This window comes from Protopterus annectens, chromosome 2.part2 (genome assembly GCF_019279795.1).
Source record: "Protopterus annectens isolate FY-2018-M chromosome 2.part2, PAN1.0, whole genome shotgun sequence".
In the NCBI taxonomy this organism is placed as follows: domain Eukaryota; kingdom Metazoa; phylum Chordata; order Ceratodontiformes; family Protopteridae; genus Protopterus; species Protopterus annectens.
In genome coordinates this window covers 1,039,220,154-1,039,236,697 of record NC_056730.1, presented here as the reverse complement: position 1 = coordinate 1,039,236,697, position 16,544 = coordinate 1,039,220,154, and positions in this window count along the sequence as shown.

Here is a 16,544-nt window from a genome sequence, read left to right as displayed (position 1 = left end):
GCAATCTCTGTGATACCCCCACTTGTAAAAATGTTTCTTATCCAAAAAAGACCTGCTGCCTGACAACTATCTACTTGTTTCATGGGGAAAACATGATCAAAGTAAAAAATGAACAGCAAACAAGAAATAAGCTCAATATAAATTGCTTAAAGGATTACTGCACAGGTTATGGACCACACATGATAGATTGGCATTCTGTTTAGTTTACAGATAAAGCCTGCAAAGATGACTGCAAGTCACCAACAAATGTAATGAGCTTCTGAAAATACTTTAATCCTGTTCTTTATTACAAAAACTGCCATATGCTTTTCAATACCCAAGGTTTATGAGTTATCTAGTTATGTAAATATTCTCTGCATGGCAACAACAAAAAGGCTTTCAGTGTTGGTAGTTCTTTAACAGTATACTTATTAAAGATTACTTGCATCTTACAATCTCAGACAAGCTTACCTGATGGTCATTAAAACATTGCTACTTAAACACAGAGCAACAGGCACTGCAACAACATGCATTTTCTGAATAATAATAAGCATAAATCAACAGTATAAAACTATGACAAAAAAAACAAAACATTCTGCAAAATCAAGGACAGATGAAAAGTCACTGTAGTACTTGTGTCTACCTTGGATGGGGGGATACTCTGTACACTTACACTGCATAACTGCTTCTTGCCTTGCTTGGACATATCCAGAGTCACTACATTGGGGAGTGGGGTGCAACAAGTATGTTACAATGTGAAATGTCTCTGGCTGACTGCAATGGCCCTGACACATTCATCATACCTCGCAACCTCAGAGCAAGAAATCTGGACAAAGCCATAAACAGAAGTGAGACAAAGGCCCAACAATAAGGACAATTTTTAAATATTGCTCTTACAAACTTAGAAAGATAGTAGAATAGTAGGTCTTGCATTAGTATGAATTTTCTGAAGGATATGAAATCTGAAACTCAAATGTCTGTCATTTATTTTCTAACTTCAGTGTTTAATGATTTGCCAATAATTTGCCAGAAAAAAGCACAATTTTATGAAAAATGGACCAAAAATGTGATGCAAAAATATAAAATAGCCACACAATACAGCTGGGAACCTGTCAAAGAAGGGACACTTTTTTTTTAATATTAGTACTGTTAAGTTGAGCAGCTGACAAAATAAGAGAATCTACACGCATTTCTGAAATAAAAGTAATCTATAACTCTTATCATTGCAATTATTTATTAATTGTAAACCCTCCATGTTTTCTTCCAAAATTGCTATTTTGCAGAGGGATTATTAGGGGGAGAGCAACATTTTGAACCAAAATTGGAGACAGCTGAGTGATCTGGATATACCTAATTCTATAAAGTGATTTTATTTGCGCGTGCCTCTCAACCTCTTAGTGCAGAAAATCTGGATAAGGCCAAATATATTGGGGGAACATGCAAACAGTACTAAAAATTAAACTTATATAAACTTAGACAGTTGATAGAATAGTAGGCCTTGCTTTAGCATGCATTTTTCTGAAGGGTATGAAGTCTGAATCTCAGTGTCTGTCATTATTTAGTTACCTCATTTCTAAATGATTTGCCAGAAAACCAAAAGAGGAACAAACCAAAAGTAAGAAGGAAAAATCTATTCATTCTGTGAAAATCTGGACAGTTAAAAGGTATAGTTCAGCCGGGGCTGTCTTTGAGTTTGCCGCCCTTCCCCCTCTGACAAAATCATGGTCAAATTGGGCTTCTCCCCTGCAGCCATTCCAATGTCCCATTACTTGGCTATTTTGCCGCATTTACCATAAACACTGTAATGTGCATACTGCTTTACTTCTTTGATGATTTGGATGTCATTTAAAAGTTTTATTTTACATTTTTACACCACAAACACTAATAGATATCTGCTAAACAAAGCAATGCAGTCTCACAATGAAAATAGACTTAGCATTAAAACTTCTCTGCCCTTGTAACTTACATTCATTGAAACAGCATTGAAACCCACATTAAAAAAAAATACATTTGGCCAGTGAAAGATAAAGATTAACTGTGGGCTGTTTTCATATCATAGGCCCCTTGCACACAAAACATACATGTATTCTTTGATACACCTTCCTGATTGTATTAAATTATATTCCTTGTATAATACAGTACAGTTGTTAGAGGGTGTTTTAAATTTATTGTTTTGAACATTTTTTGCAGTAAACAATGAAGCAAAATGTATGCACCAATAATGATAAAACTTCCCAATTCAGAACATTTCCATCATAAAAGTCTACTCAAACTTCTACAATCAGCCAGTATAAGTAAATATGCACAATCTCTGCAGAAGTAAAAGTCCTCTAAATAATTTGACATTAAAGAGATCTGTAACTAATGAAGAGCTTGCTGCTAGCAAACAATTTTATATTTCATTGTTTCATCTACAAATAAAGTGCCTGTTGCCCTTGAGGAACAATATTGCCTATGTTACATTAAAAAAATAATAAGCTAGTAATATTGCAGTAGGAAATGGATGGCAAACTGATAATAGGTTCATAGTTACTAAGTATCTCTGCCAAAGAGGACATTCCCAGGACTGAAGAATCCACCCCATTTAAAAGTACAGCACAGTACGGTATCAGCAATGCATCTGCATACTGTGGGAGTAGAACCCGCAGCCTTCTGCATCAAAAGCAAGTACACTACATGTTGTGCTAGTAACAATGCAAGCAGACTCGGCATAAACAGCACTAAACTTCTCTTCCCCTGAAGTTCTCAGCTCCTTTGTAAAATCCACTCGACACTCAAATGTATCTCTCAACTTTGCAGCTCAAGAAATCTGGGAAAGGGTTAAATTTATTGGGGGATACAAAAGCCCAAAAACAGGGACACATTTTAAACATTGTTTGTATAATCTTGGAAAGTTGCTAGAATAAAATGCTGTGTTACCACCATGCATTTCACTGCCAAGTCTTGGACACAAGACCCTATGCACTACAGTCAAAGCAACATACCACTATGACAAATCAGCTGTTTCTTGAAACTCAGGAAGACTGAAACTTAAATGGCTATAATTTAATTAATTCAGTTCTCACCATAGCTCTCAACCTCTTTGCCCAAAACACCTGGACAAAGCCAATAATGGGGGAATACAGTCCCAAAACATATTCAGTGAATTCTGTTCTCACCATAGCTCTCAACCTCTTAGCACAAAAACCCTGGACACAGCCAATAATGGGGAATGCAGCCCCAAAATTAGGGACAAATTTCAAATATTGATCTTATAAACTTAAAAATTTGCTAGAATAAAAGGTTTTGTGTTACCATGTACTTTCTGAAGAATATGAAGTCTGAAATTCAAATGCCTGTCATTATTTAGTGAATTCAAAATCCAGAAATACACAGATTTTATGAGGAACAGAACAGAACAAAAATATGAGGCAAAAATCTGAATAGTTTTCACAAGTGATAGTGGGTAGGGAATTCAGGCTCTTGCTACCTCCACCAAAGGTACAGAGTTTGAGCCTGAGTTATTCTCTAGCCACCAGGTATATCCTTGCATTTGAGCCTTTCCCGATTTTCTCTCTAGCCACCAGGTATATTTAACTTACACACACACACACACACACACACACACACACACACACACACACACACACACACACACACACACACACACACACCTCACTCTGGGTTTGGAGTCTGTCCCAGTTGAAATTCCTGCAGCAGCTTGCTTCAAAGTCCCAGCCCAGCCTGCAGACATTACAGTCTACTTTCAAGTCCATCTTTCCTGCAATTCCTTCAAAGTCCCAAGTTTGCCAGCCATCTGATGCCTTCTTCTAATCTGAGCTGGTTAAATGGCAGTCCGGATTCCTGCACACATGCATGCATTTTTCCTTTTCTTCTATTTTATTTTGTTTTTTTTTCTTTATGTAGCTGGGAGGGCTGCAGTCCTGCAGTCCAATAGCATGAGCCACCCCTGGCCCACAGTAAGTAAACATTAGAAACACCAGTACCTCATATCAAGATGACATCAGCCGCAGCATATCACTAGGCCCATAACTTATGCTGAAGCTGAAAAAAATGCCATAACTTCCTAGAGCATGCCCTAAAAGATCCCTGCCTCCAGCACATGAGATAACACCTACTGCATCACCACCCCCATATACACAACATCCTCATAGGTTACCCAAAAGTCACCAGAAAAGCAAATCTAATCCCATAAGGCCCACTATGTCTGTTATCAGAAATGAAATGTTTAGTCATAGGTGAATATATAGCTAGATAGCTATACAGACTTTGCACTCACCAGTCTGGACCTATATGACTAAGAAGTATGTGGTGACTTATGTCAGAGTAAATTACCTAAATTGCTCCACTGAGACGGGCATGCAGAGAGACATACTATGTGCAAGTTACCAGCAGGAAAGGTACAGGTCCTTAGTAGTATCTTACCTTTGCCAAGAATGATGTCTAGTATCTTACCTTTTCCAAGAATGATATCTAAACACCAAGACAAGATAACTGGCTTTTAGAATTGACTAAGCACTTGGTGTCATTGTTCATGGTCATAGTATGTATCAGTCTGGGATGAAATGGCAGACAAGACTTCTTGTTTTTCAGGAATGGCTTACACTTCTTGTACCAAGGCTTCTATATACTATCAAAAGCCTTTGCTACCCCCACAGTGACTATTTTTAGACAGATTTCTCATACTGGATGTTCTAGCATAGCAAACTCAAACTCACATTTGGACATCTTGAGGGCACTACTCAGCTCTGCGAGTCAAAACTGAAAGGTCAGAATGTGAGGTCGTCCTGCAACTTGAGCATATTCATATTAGTGTTGATACTGAGACATGGTTTTGTTGCAATGACAACACTCCTTTTATACCAGATTTAGCACCTATCATGTCTTTAGGTCTTTGGGAAACTATGCTGTAGTATCTGTATTTGTCAGAAACATCAGCAGCTCACATCTGGCTTCATGTAATCCTGACTTGGAGATCCTGCACATGTAAATCACCCTTAACAAATTCCACTATTAATTCATTGCTAGTTACTGATCCCCATCAATGTCCTTCAAATGTCATAAAAAACAACTCTATTGAGGCATTACATATCAAATCAAATACCTTTGTGCTATGGGAATTCAATTGCCAAGTACTGACACCTCTAAAATGGATATTCTCAGTACTTTCTAAACTTTGTAAATACCAGCACTGGAACTGATTGTAAAACTACTCAATATTGTTGATCTGGACCTTATCATTGACCTGCTGCTTCTACCAGTGTATATTCTTCCCATCCCTGGTTAAATCTGATCACAAATCAATATTTGTCTCAGTCAGGCCTAGTGCTACTCCACTACCAAAGAAGAAAATATTGAGATACTTCTTTAAGTCAAACCTACTTCAACTTATAGAACACATAATTAAAATTCCCAACAGTCCTCAACAAATGGACTCAACTGAGAGGTCTGATGCATTCACTTCTGACTTCTACAAGTGCCTAAACAGCTGCATTGCAAAGTCAGCAACTATCTCTTCTTAATATAGGCATAAATACAGAAATTTACCTCTGTTGTAGAATTCACATATTAATACACCACTTAATAAACTGCCTAATTCATAAACTCCTTTCACTTAAATTAAAATAAACTTCAGTCTCCCTCTCAGCACAGATTCCAACTTGCACATAGTACCACTACAGCTCTCTTAACCTTTACTGATACAACTAATAAAGCCAGGTACAGAGGTTGTTTTGTCTCAACTCTCTTCCTTGATCTCTCTAAAGCTTTTGATACTGTTTCTCATCCTAAACTCTTATCACAACTTTTTCTCCTTGGGTCTACTGACAATACCATATTATGGTTTACCAGTTATTTATCCAATAGAGACCAGTCTGTTAAATGGGACACCACTCAATCCCCCTATTTACCTGTCAGAACTAGCATTTTACAGGGTCAATCCCAGGCCCTATCCTGTTTAACATATTCATTAACAATCTTTCATCTGCATACAAACAAGCTACTCTTATACAGTATGGTGATGACTCTACTGTAATCTTCTCCTCCAGCAGCCCTACTCAACTGCAAACCTTAACAGAAGACGTCTTTAACTCCATTGAGAACTGGCTTACCAACAATCATCTCTTACTAAATCCCAAGAAGATAAAACTCCTATTATTTTTCCCAAACAACATTCTCTAGACAAACTAAACTTAAAGTAGCATCATTAAACAATAGAGAAATTAAAGTTGTTCCACATTCTAAACTATTAGGTGTCACAATAGATGGCAATCTTAAATTTGATCTACACATAAACAATACCATCAAGCTACTCCACCAAATCCTAGGCATGTTATACAGGGCTAAACAATTCCTAATTAACTCTTCTAAAACTAAACTTGCCGCAGCTTACCACTAACCTTCCCTTCTTTATGCCTCCCTATTCTAAGTAATCTAAATTCCTCCCTTTAAAACAAATTAAGTAAATGTTACAACAAAATCAAATAATTTGCTGCAAGACAACCTTACAAGTCACACCACTGCCTATTTATTAAAAAACTAAACTGGCTGGAATTTCCACACCAGTTTATCATGAATCAACTTCTACTACCAACTCATAAAATACTGCACAACCCTTTAGTCTCCCCAGCCACTTCTGCCCTACTGCAACACTATACTCCCTAACGGGAACTACACTCTTCTGACAAACAACTTTTTTTTATTTACAAACCACTAGTGAAGTGATCTCTCCCTCTACTCTTACTGTGTAGCCAAGACCTGGAATAGCCTGCAAGTATCTATCAGTCAAGTCTCTCATTGCTAAACCTTCAAGACCCTCCTTAAGGAACATCTTTCTAAATCCTGGATATGCTTGTGTTCTTCACCCACCTAGTCTTTTGTCTCCTATACCACAAACTACATGTCAACCAGTCCAAAACCTACCTTTAACCTTATACTCATTCCTCTCAACTATTACCTTAATTATTTAGCCATTTCCAGCTAGCATCTTCCACATAGAAAAAAAAAAAAAATATATATATATATATATATATATATATATATATATATATCTTTTTACTTAATTACTAAGTTGTATGTATGTATTTTTCTCTGAAATGTCAACTTATCCTTATTTGTAACTTAGGTAAGTTGCTGTTGTTTTCTATTTCTGAGCTTTTCTCCCCAGGCCTCCTCTGAAAATGGGCGATCTCTGCCTAGTCAGACTATCCTGGTTAACAAATGTCAAATAAATAAATAAATAATAAAATAAGGGAAATAATAAAGAAGTTGTAAAAATCCCCACCACCCTACCTCAAGACTACACTAAAACATGTCAGCAAGGAGCTAAAGATCACTATTGCAAAATATAGAACATAATACGTACTTCAGATCACTATAGACACCAAAACCAACTACAAATGTTTCTTCACTTATGCCAAGAAATTAAAGAATATGTCCAGCAATGCACTGAGCTCATCCATAATATCACACATTCTGATCAGAAAGATATAGCCTATAGACAGTATATTACCTGACAAATTTAGTTATCATTTTGCCATACTGGCCCCAGTAGTTTAGTTTCCCAAATACTACCTCGGAACAAGTCTTAGAATCCCTGTTAAGAACTAAAATAATGCTTCCTTGAGACAATAAAACATACTGGTTTGCATTCTCACCAATACCAGGTGTGCAGTATCCAGGCCTCTACTCAAACTGGTCAATATCAACCTATCCATATGGTTTGCATCTGATGCCTGGAGAAAGGCCATTGTGACTCTTTTGCACAAGTGTGGTTCTTAACAGATCTGGGGAATTATAAGACCATCAGGCTTACCAGCCTTTCATGCAAAGCCATGAAAGGTATCATGGCAGACCTCATTTCTGATGATGTAGGCAACATATGTTATACAGATCACAATCTGTGTGGTTCTGTGAAGGTTAAGGCTTGCCTCCTGATCTTAGTTATTGTTCTTTGAAAAGGTTACAGGGACTGTAGATGGTGTTCATCCTATGCATACTGTATATCTCGACACTGTCTCTGTCTCGAGTGTCTGATTTTGATATTATCTCTCATGCTGGTATTACTGGAAAATTAGACAAACTTAATGAAACCCCTAAGTTGTCTGTTGGATTAAAAATTAGCTGTCCAACAGATCTCAGGTTGTGAAAGTCATTGATGCCTACTTTAAATGTAAAATTGTAAACAGTGCGGTACCACAGGGATCAGGTCCTCTCTTGTTTGACATTTATTTTGCAGATATTCAAGCCGATATCTCTTAAGTATGGTTGACCATGTTTGCTGATTCCTGCAAGCTATGCACTGTTATCTGCTCAACTACTTATACTAAATAGCTTTAGCAATGGCTAGAGTATTTCTATACCAAAATCTGTCTCAAATTAAATGCAAAAAAAGTGCAATAAGGTAATACATTAAAATGAAACTGGTTTCCAGGCAGACATGGTCATTTGAAATCTGGGTACTTATATCTGCAACACTCTCTAATCTGATCATAATGTTTCCACCACAGTTTGGAAATCATACTACCTGACCAAATTCATTTTCAAGAGAATATCATCAAGATTCAAAGAAATCATCGTGATACATTATTCTTTCCTTATATTGGATCCATCATTGAATACATCACCATCTTTGGTATGTACAAATCTAACTATGTTGTTCAATTGGAAAAGCCACTGAGGTTTCTAATGAAGAATAGTAAATATTTCAATTATTGTTAAAGTTTAACATAATTTTCTTTATACTCAATAGCCTACCAGCTGCACTGTGGTGACCTCTACCTCACTTTTTAAGCCAAGAAAGCCATAGTCCTATTTGACTTTTTATTTTTTTCACAAAGCTAGCAGCTCTACAAACATCACCATTAGGGATCTAAATCTACACAAATAAATACAGATGATTCTGGGGATGGATAGGTTCATAACTCAAAGTATTCCTAGTCAACAATAAGTTATCACTAATTGTCAAAGTACCTCTTTGGCAACATCCAAGGCTAATCTTGTTGACATGATTAGTAAACACAAATTTAGACCAATGTTATCTCGTATGAATCTAATCATGTTGGGAGGTAAGCATTATTAAGTGATTGAAAAGGGTATTAAAAACATCTAGGCATGTTTCCTAAAAGGTACACATTGCTAGGGATCATATATTTCCCTTGATTGCTTACTTAACATTGTTACTATATTCCGAAATACAGTGTTAGATCATTTTCTATTGGATAATGGATCAACAATCCTCTCCAAACATTGAACCCTCTCTCTCTCTCTCTCTCTCTCTCTCTCTCTCTCCCTCCCTTTTTCTATAATTCATATTTAGGTTTATATTAGTTCGCTGAAATGTGATTTCAGTGAACACCTAATCATCGCCTCCAATTTAGCAAAAATCATTTCTGCAATTTGCTGAATTTACCAAGAGCAAAGAAGTAGTTGGCCAACTGCTCAACTTTGTCCTTTTCTCCCCTGTAGTGCGATCTCAGAGTTGGTATATATAGTTAGGGGAGTTGGGGGGCAAAGCCTCCACTTGGGTGGGTTTGATTTAATTAGATGTTGGTCCATTGTGCTACAGGGCAAGTATTTGCTTGCCCTTGGTAAATGCAGTGAATTGCTGAAGCAAATTTTGATGGATAGGGGTAGATGATTCGGTGTTCGCTGAAATCACATTTCGGCGAATTAATATAGACCCCAATATTTTATTATTTTATTAGTCAATACTTTCTAAATATAATGTCAGTATTTTATTATTGCAATATTTTATTATTGAATAAGTTCATCATTTTAATAAGTAATATAATATAATATGTTTATAATTCAATAAGAGCTGAAAATTTCTAAATAAAAGCACTTTGTATGGGTTTACTGAGTTTGGCTGAAGAAGTTGCTGCCATGAATATGAAAGCATTTACATTTTTATAATTTTAAAGATGTTCCAATTACTGGGGGGGGGGTCTATATTACATGATCGAACGTTAAGGTGATCGAACACCTAAACGTCGGCCCATAAATATCGAACCATTAAAACTGTGAACGGCCATTAATGCAAATGTTTTCCCGGGGAAAAAAATTTGTTTAGGCATAGGAAACAAAACAAACTTTTAAACACTAATCAAGTGGGGGGCTTTGCCCCCCACACCACCTGACATGTGCCCCCCACACCCCCTTAACTAAATATACCAACTCCGAGATTGCTCTACATTGTGGAAAAGAGCACATTACCAATAATGGCCATGCAAATTTTTTTTCCCAGGGAAAAAATATTGGCATAAATGGCAGTTCGTGATTCTCAGAGTTCAACATTTATGGGTCGATGTTTAGGTATTCAATCACCTAAAGGTTCGATCACATAATATAGACCCTTACTGGGTTGCGTGGAATAAACATGTACTGTTTCCCACTGAGGTGCCAGTAAATAGAAACTTGTTTAGTTACTTCTGGGGGCAGCAATGGAATCTCAGTAGCCCATTGAGTAGCCTTCCACACATTGTACCATATGCATTGTTCTTGTGAGAAGTCCAACAATAAATTCACATACTTTGTGTCACAAGACACAAAGTATGCACCTCCAGTGGTGGTTACTGGATGACTGTCCTGATTCACAGAACTCAGGAAGATCAAGCACCATGGTAAAAGCTAACACTGGGTTATCTTTGACTGGTATAATCAAGTCGACAGTATACTATCTCATTCTTAATTTGACCATGATCTGTGTACCCTTAAATTTAAGTCAGTCTAGATCTCACATGGTGAAGTATGAAAGACTTCTAGTGTCCAGTAGATGATCCCAGTGGTATATAACACATTCCACCTCTGTGAAAGTTGACTGTGTTTGTTCTGCTCCCCTGAGTCCTTTGTATTGTTTCACACAGATGGATTTTAACTGTATGTATTGCAACTGTCTTAACTGGAACTTTCCATTGTTTTGCAAATAGCTTGAATTTCCAAGCAATACTTAGATTGTGGGCCTGATCATCTTTGCTTGTTAATGCTAAGCTGGCAGTGTATGAATTGTCCCAACATTACTAAAGCCTTATATACCCTTCCTCCTGTACACTTGAATTGTTTAAGGGAACCATTAAGCATTCTCGCAGGGAGCTGTAGATGTTGCAAGACTGAAAAGTGTACTGGTAGCAATCAGTTAAGAGAAATGTCTTTGATTTTACCTGTCTGCAAACAACAGCTAAAGTAAATGTAGGGCTTTGGGTGGTTAAAATGTATCAAGTTCAGTCCACTTGAATTAGATATCACTAGTGCCTGTCAGTTTCATGCACTTTGTTCAAGTCACTTATGCTCTAAGTGTTCTGTATCAATTTACTTGCATTCATTATGACAGTATACTGATATTCAGTCTGAATTTTAATTTGAATTGCTACTGTGTTGGAGCATTTTGAAGAGATTGGTTTTAGATTAATAATGGGGTACAAATTGCTTGGATGGGGGAACAGACCAGCAGTCTAGAAAGGCTGGATGCCAACCATAGGTATACCTCCTGATCAGCAAATGTAGCTATGTATTAGCATGCTTTAAAGGACACAGATGGTTAAAAAAAGGGTCTAAGCTGGTGTCCTGAGCCCATACGTGCTTAACAAGATGAGGGTTAGGCAGTAGGAGAAGCAATTGGATGGGCTGCCTGCTCACTTAATATAGGATATTTGGATTTCTGAAGCGCAAAGCTCCAAAGTAGTAGGATTCTATATAGAGAGGGGAAATTACCTTTTCCAGTACTCACTCCTTCTGCATTTTGCTTGGAAATATTGGAGCGTTTCTCCTTGGGTCTTCACTGAAAACAGGCTCATGCCCAGCTGGACCAACCCGGTTAACAAATGTCAAATAAAAATAAAAATAAAATAAATGTCATACTTCTCTTTGTCTGTGGCTTTATTATACATTTGTTGTGCATCATTTAGCTACAGATTGCATGACTGCTGTATATAGTTGTTTATGTATTCTTAGGCCAGATGTTACTGCAGTGATATGTTTTATCTGTCTGGGCAAAGTGTATTTGTTCTGGTTGCAGCATCTGTATCAGTGGCCTTACCAAGAATGTAAAATAAATATGTTATTTCAGGGATGTGGTCTGGCAATATCTTGCTTTTCTACATAAACCATCCTAATGTCAGTGAGTTAAGAAAACAGAGACAAAGCTCAAGGTTCTCATTTACATTAAGAAGCAAAAGGCAGAATTTTATTTTGTTTCAGGATATATAACTTATATAGAATGCCAGACAAGGATTTACAGACTGGGCTATAAGAGAGTTCCATATATTTAACTTATAAAGAGCACCACACAAAGATGTACAGACTGGGCTATAAGAGAGTTCCATATATTTAACTTCTATAGAGCACCACACAAAGATTTACAGACCAGGCTATAAGAGATTTCCATATATTTTACTTCTATAGAGCACCACACAAAGATTTACAGACCGGGCTATAAGAGAGTTCCATTTTTATCAAACTTCTTTGACAAGAGGAGGAGGTGGTTACCAACCTTCGCTGTACATTCATCTGATTTTCACACTTTGACATCTCCCAGGACAGTTCTATTTTTTGGTGGGTGTTGAACTTTAATTATTATGAACATTGGTTAATCTAGCTTTGTTGCATATTCTGTCTGGATTTTGTTGTGAATTAATCTATCAATAGTCCATTTTTAGATCTCAGCAGTGGGGACAATTATTATTTTTTGGGATAATAATGGTATGCAAAGATCTCACAATTCAAACTTTGCCAATAAGCTAAAGTAATTGCCACTGAGTAAGATATAGAAGGATATTTTAGAGGACCCTGGGCTTATAGATGATTTGGCATCTCAGGAACCAACTAGCTTTACTGTATTCTGACTCTTTGCATATCACAGGGTTATGCAATAGAAATGTCTTTTTAGGTCAAACGCTGAAACTCAGGATTTAGAATTTGATATTGCCCTTCTAGCTCTTATCTCAATTTATACAATATTCTAAGTACATCTAAGGTAACATTTCTGTTTTTTTGGTACACCGAACCAGCACTTACTAGGTTTTACCCTAGAATTATCAATATCAGATATACTATAAGAGATTACAGAAGTTAGAAGGGGACATCCATGTGGCATACCTCATCTGGTAAACACAAGAGGTGCATCCTCATTTCCAGCTACATGCAAAGTGGGACATTATTTATGGCAATAGGAAGAGAAACACGTATATCTCCAAGACTGTTTAACTGTTTCACTGTTTTCAATTTCTACAAGTCATTGGGTTTTTGACATCATGATGAGAATGGTCCCATTCTTAAGTTAAAGCATGATTAAAGTCTGTGAAATTATATTGTTTCAATCTTTAATATTAGCTAGAAGTGCTCTCTTCACCACACCCACAAGGTGTCCAGTACTGACTCGTTCTGCAATTTATATGGAGTTACATGTATTGGTACTATATCTAAGTATGATTGTAAATTCTTTTTTATAAGACCTTTTGCTCTTACTACTATTGGAACTCTCTGGGTATCCTTCTTCCACATTGCCTTCATTTTTACCTGCAAATCCTGGTATTTTATGACTTTGTGTCCCTCTGTACATAAGGCACTGTAGTCAATGGGACTAGCAATTTCAATGATTAATGCTACTTTTTTCTTCTTTTCATGGACTACTATATCTGGTTATCTTTCATCTGTTTTTTGAACCATTGGTAATGGGTGGTTCCATGTAATATAAACTTTATCATTTTATAAAATGCTTTGTGGCTCATGTTTATGATGTTATTCAGCTACTTCAATATTGTAATGTTTGCATAATCCCCAATGCACCAGTCTTGTCATATTATTATGCCTTTCAGTATTGTGTCATTCTGCCATTAGTATATCATAACCAGCAACAAGATGTGCAACTGTTTGCAATTCTGTTTTACAAAACCTACATTTGTTTGTTTCTCCCACATGTTCAATGGACTTTGTAAATCCAAGTGAAGTAGTCCATTATCCTGGGACACCAATATTAACTTTTTGTCTTTTGGTGAAATTCTCCACTCCTTAACCATTCCTGCATTCGATCTTGATCAGCATGAGGTTGTTCCAAGAGTTTTATGTACTTGCAACTATATTTATGCATTTTCCACATTTCTTGCTTTCTCATCTGATACTTCATCTTATATTCTTTCTTTTGTTTTTTGGTACATTCATTTGCTGCCTGATTTTTATCTACTTCTGGTTCAATTTCCATTCCCACTTAACACCGATGTGCTTCTGCTAAACTAAGCAGGGAAGTCATCTTCGACTTATTCTTCTCATGTTTTAAAACATTCACTATAAGTCTATTAGGTCAGCAGATGTCTATGCAGTCCTACAATTGCAGATCTATACATGTAATCAATTTTGAGGAGGTCAATACCTCAATCAGAACAGGGAATATATAGTATTGGTATCCACTAATTTTTATAAATTATTTGCTAAACATGAAGCATCCTTATTATCTTCCTGTCCAACAGATCCAACACCCTTTGGAGCCAACCAGTCACTCCAAAACTGTAAGCTAGGACAGAAAGAACAGACTGGTTTACAGAGATGTCAGTAATGTTTTCAGTATTAATTTTAGTCTTCTAAAATATTCCTTACTAAATTTTATTCAAATTTGATTATGTTTTTCTGTTGATCCTTCATTAATTCCCAATTATATATACACCCCCTCTTGCTCAAGTTCTTTTATATCACACTCCTGTCTCAGGCTGATGATTTTTCTTGGTACTGCAGCTTTCCTGCCTTAATGGTTGCTTTTGCCCATTTATAAAGACCAAATAACATTCATGTATCATCTGAAAAAGTTTTGACCACTTGCAGTTGAGCTTTCAGTTCCTCATCTGATGAACTATGCAGTTGTAATTCATCCACAAAAAGAAGATGAGAAGTCTTTACATTTTTTTGTTTTCTGGCCAAATTGTAGCCATGACTTAATCAGTTAAGTAGACAGCTGAATGGGTTAAGAGCAAAACAAAAGTGCAATGGTGACAAACAGTCAACCTGAAATATCCCCCTTTGAATTTTTATCCTTGGAATAATAATTTGACATTTATCATGGCTTAATGGCAAAATGGTTTGCCACTGTTTCATGGCTGTTGTAATGTAATTGATCAGTGTAGGGTGTATCTTATACATTTTAAGCACTCTTTTATCCATGAATGTGGAATACCGTTAAATGCTTTTTTGCAGTCTATCCATGCCATACTTAGATTCTTCCCTTTTTTACAATTCTCCAATATGACTTTATTTAACAAATGATCCTTTCTTTGTTTCACATGACTTTCTTTTGTTACCATTTTGTTCTATTGCCACAATTGAGTTTTCTTCTAAATGACTAGAAACTGTCATCATCAGTTCCAGTGTGTAATTTATACAGCGTCGGAAGGCAAGTTTTTGGCCTATAGTTTTTAGGATAGCTTGCAGGTTTGCTCTTTAGTAGGAGTATTGTTTTTCCTGTTGTTAACCAGGTTGGCATCTGTTCAGGGTGCACATATTCATAGTTCTTACTCATGGCTAAATCCTCATGTAAAGATGTTAATACTTTCAAACAGAAGTTAGGACCTGCAGCTCAGCCTAAGGTTTTCCACTTAGGAGCTTTTGTTAACTTTGTTTCAGTAGGGTGTTACTTCATCTGTTTCATATCATGCACATTTAAACTTCTTATTCTTGATTTTACTTCTTCTGCCCATTCAGCATTGTTGCTATGTTTCACAGAATCTTCATATATACATTTCTCCAAAATGTATCTAGTTCTTCTCTTTTGGTGGTATTTTAATTCCTTTTGTCTTGTTTCCCAGTTCTCTGCAGAATGTTTTGGGTCATTAATAAATTACTTATTTTGTACTTTTATTTTATATTTATCTGCACATCTTCTAAGTTTTTCTGCCTGTGCTGATGTTTTTAGTTCATTATTTCTGATAGTGTTTGATAGACCCTGTTCTGTTCTGATACTGCACACTGCTTTTATCACATCTACCTTTCTATGTATCTTTATCTGTTCCCTCTTCCGTGCTGATCTAACAGTGATATTTCTTGTCTTAATCATTTTATAGTTTTCTCTATTTGATGCTTCCATGATGGCATTTGATTTCTCCCCTTCCTTTCTCTTACTGCCCTGTGTTTTCATGGTAAGACTTTATCTGTTATTAATTTAGCTGCACAGTAATTTATCATATTTACTTCTTTTATATCACATGAATTTCTATAAACAGTCCTAATTCCTTTGTTCATTTGTTCATAGGTTCATAGGTTCATACTAGGCTATCTGCCCAAGGGCATTTATAAGCCTAGCCCATAGTTATGTGGCTTTCGCCACCCCTTTAGTTTGAATAAAAAACTATGCCTATCATTTTTCTGTGCCTCTGTCAAGCAGTGACACTGAAGTAATCCCTGGGGTATATCTGCGATCTCCCATCCATTGGTCAAGATTCCTCTTGAACAAGGCCAGCGAGGTGCTCTGGCACACATGTACCGGGATTTTGTTCCACAGCATAGGGAGTCTCTGGGTGATGAATCTGTCCCTCCAGCACGTTCTATTTATAACCGTGTCAAGGTTTATGTCTCCCGCCCTTGTGGTTCTG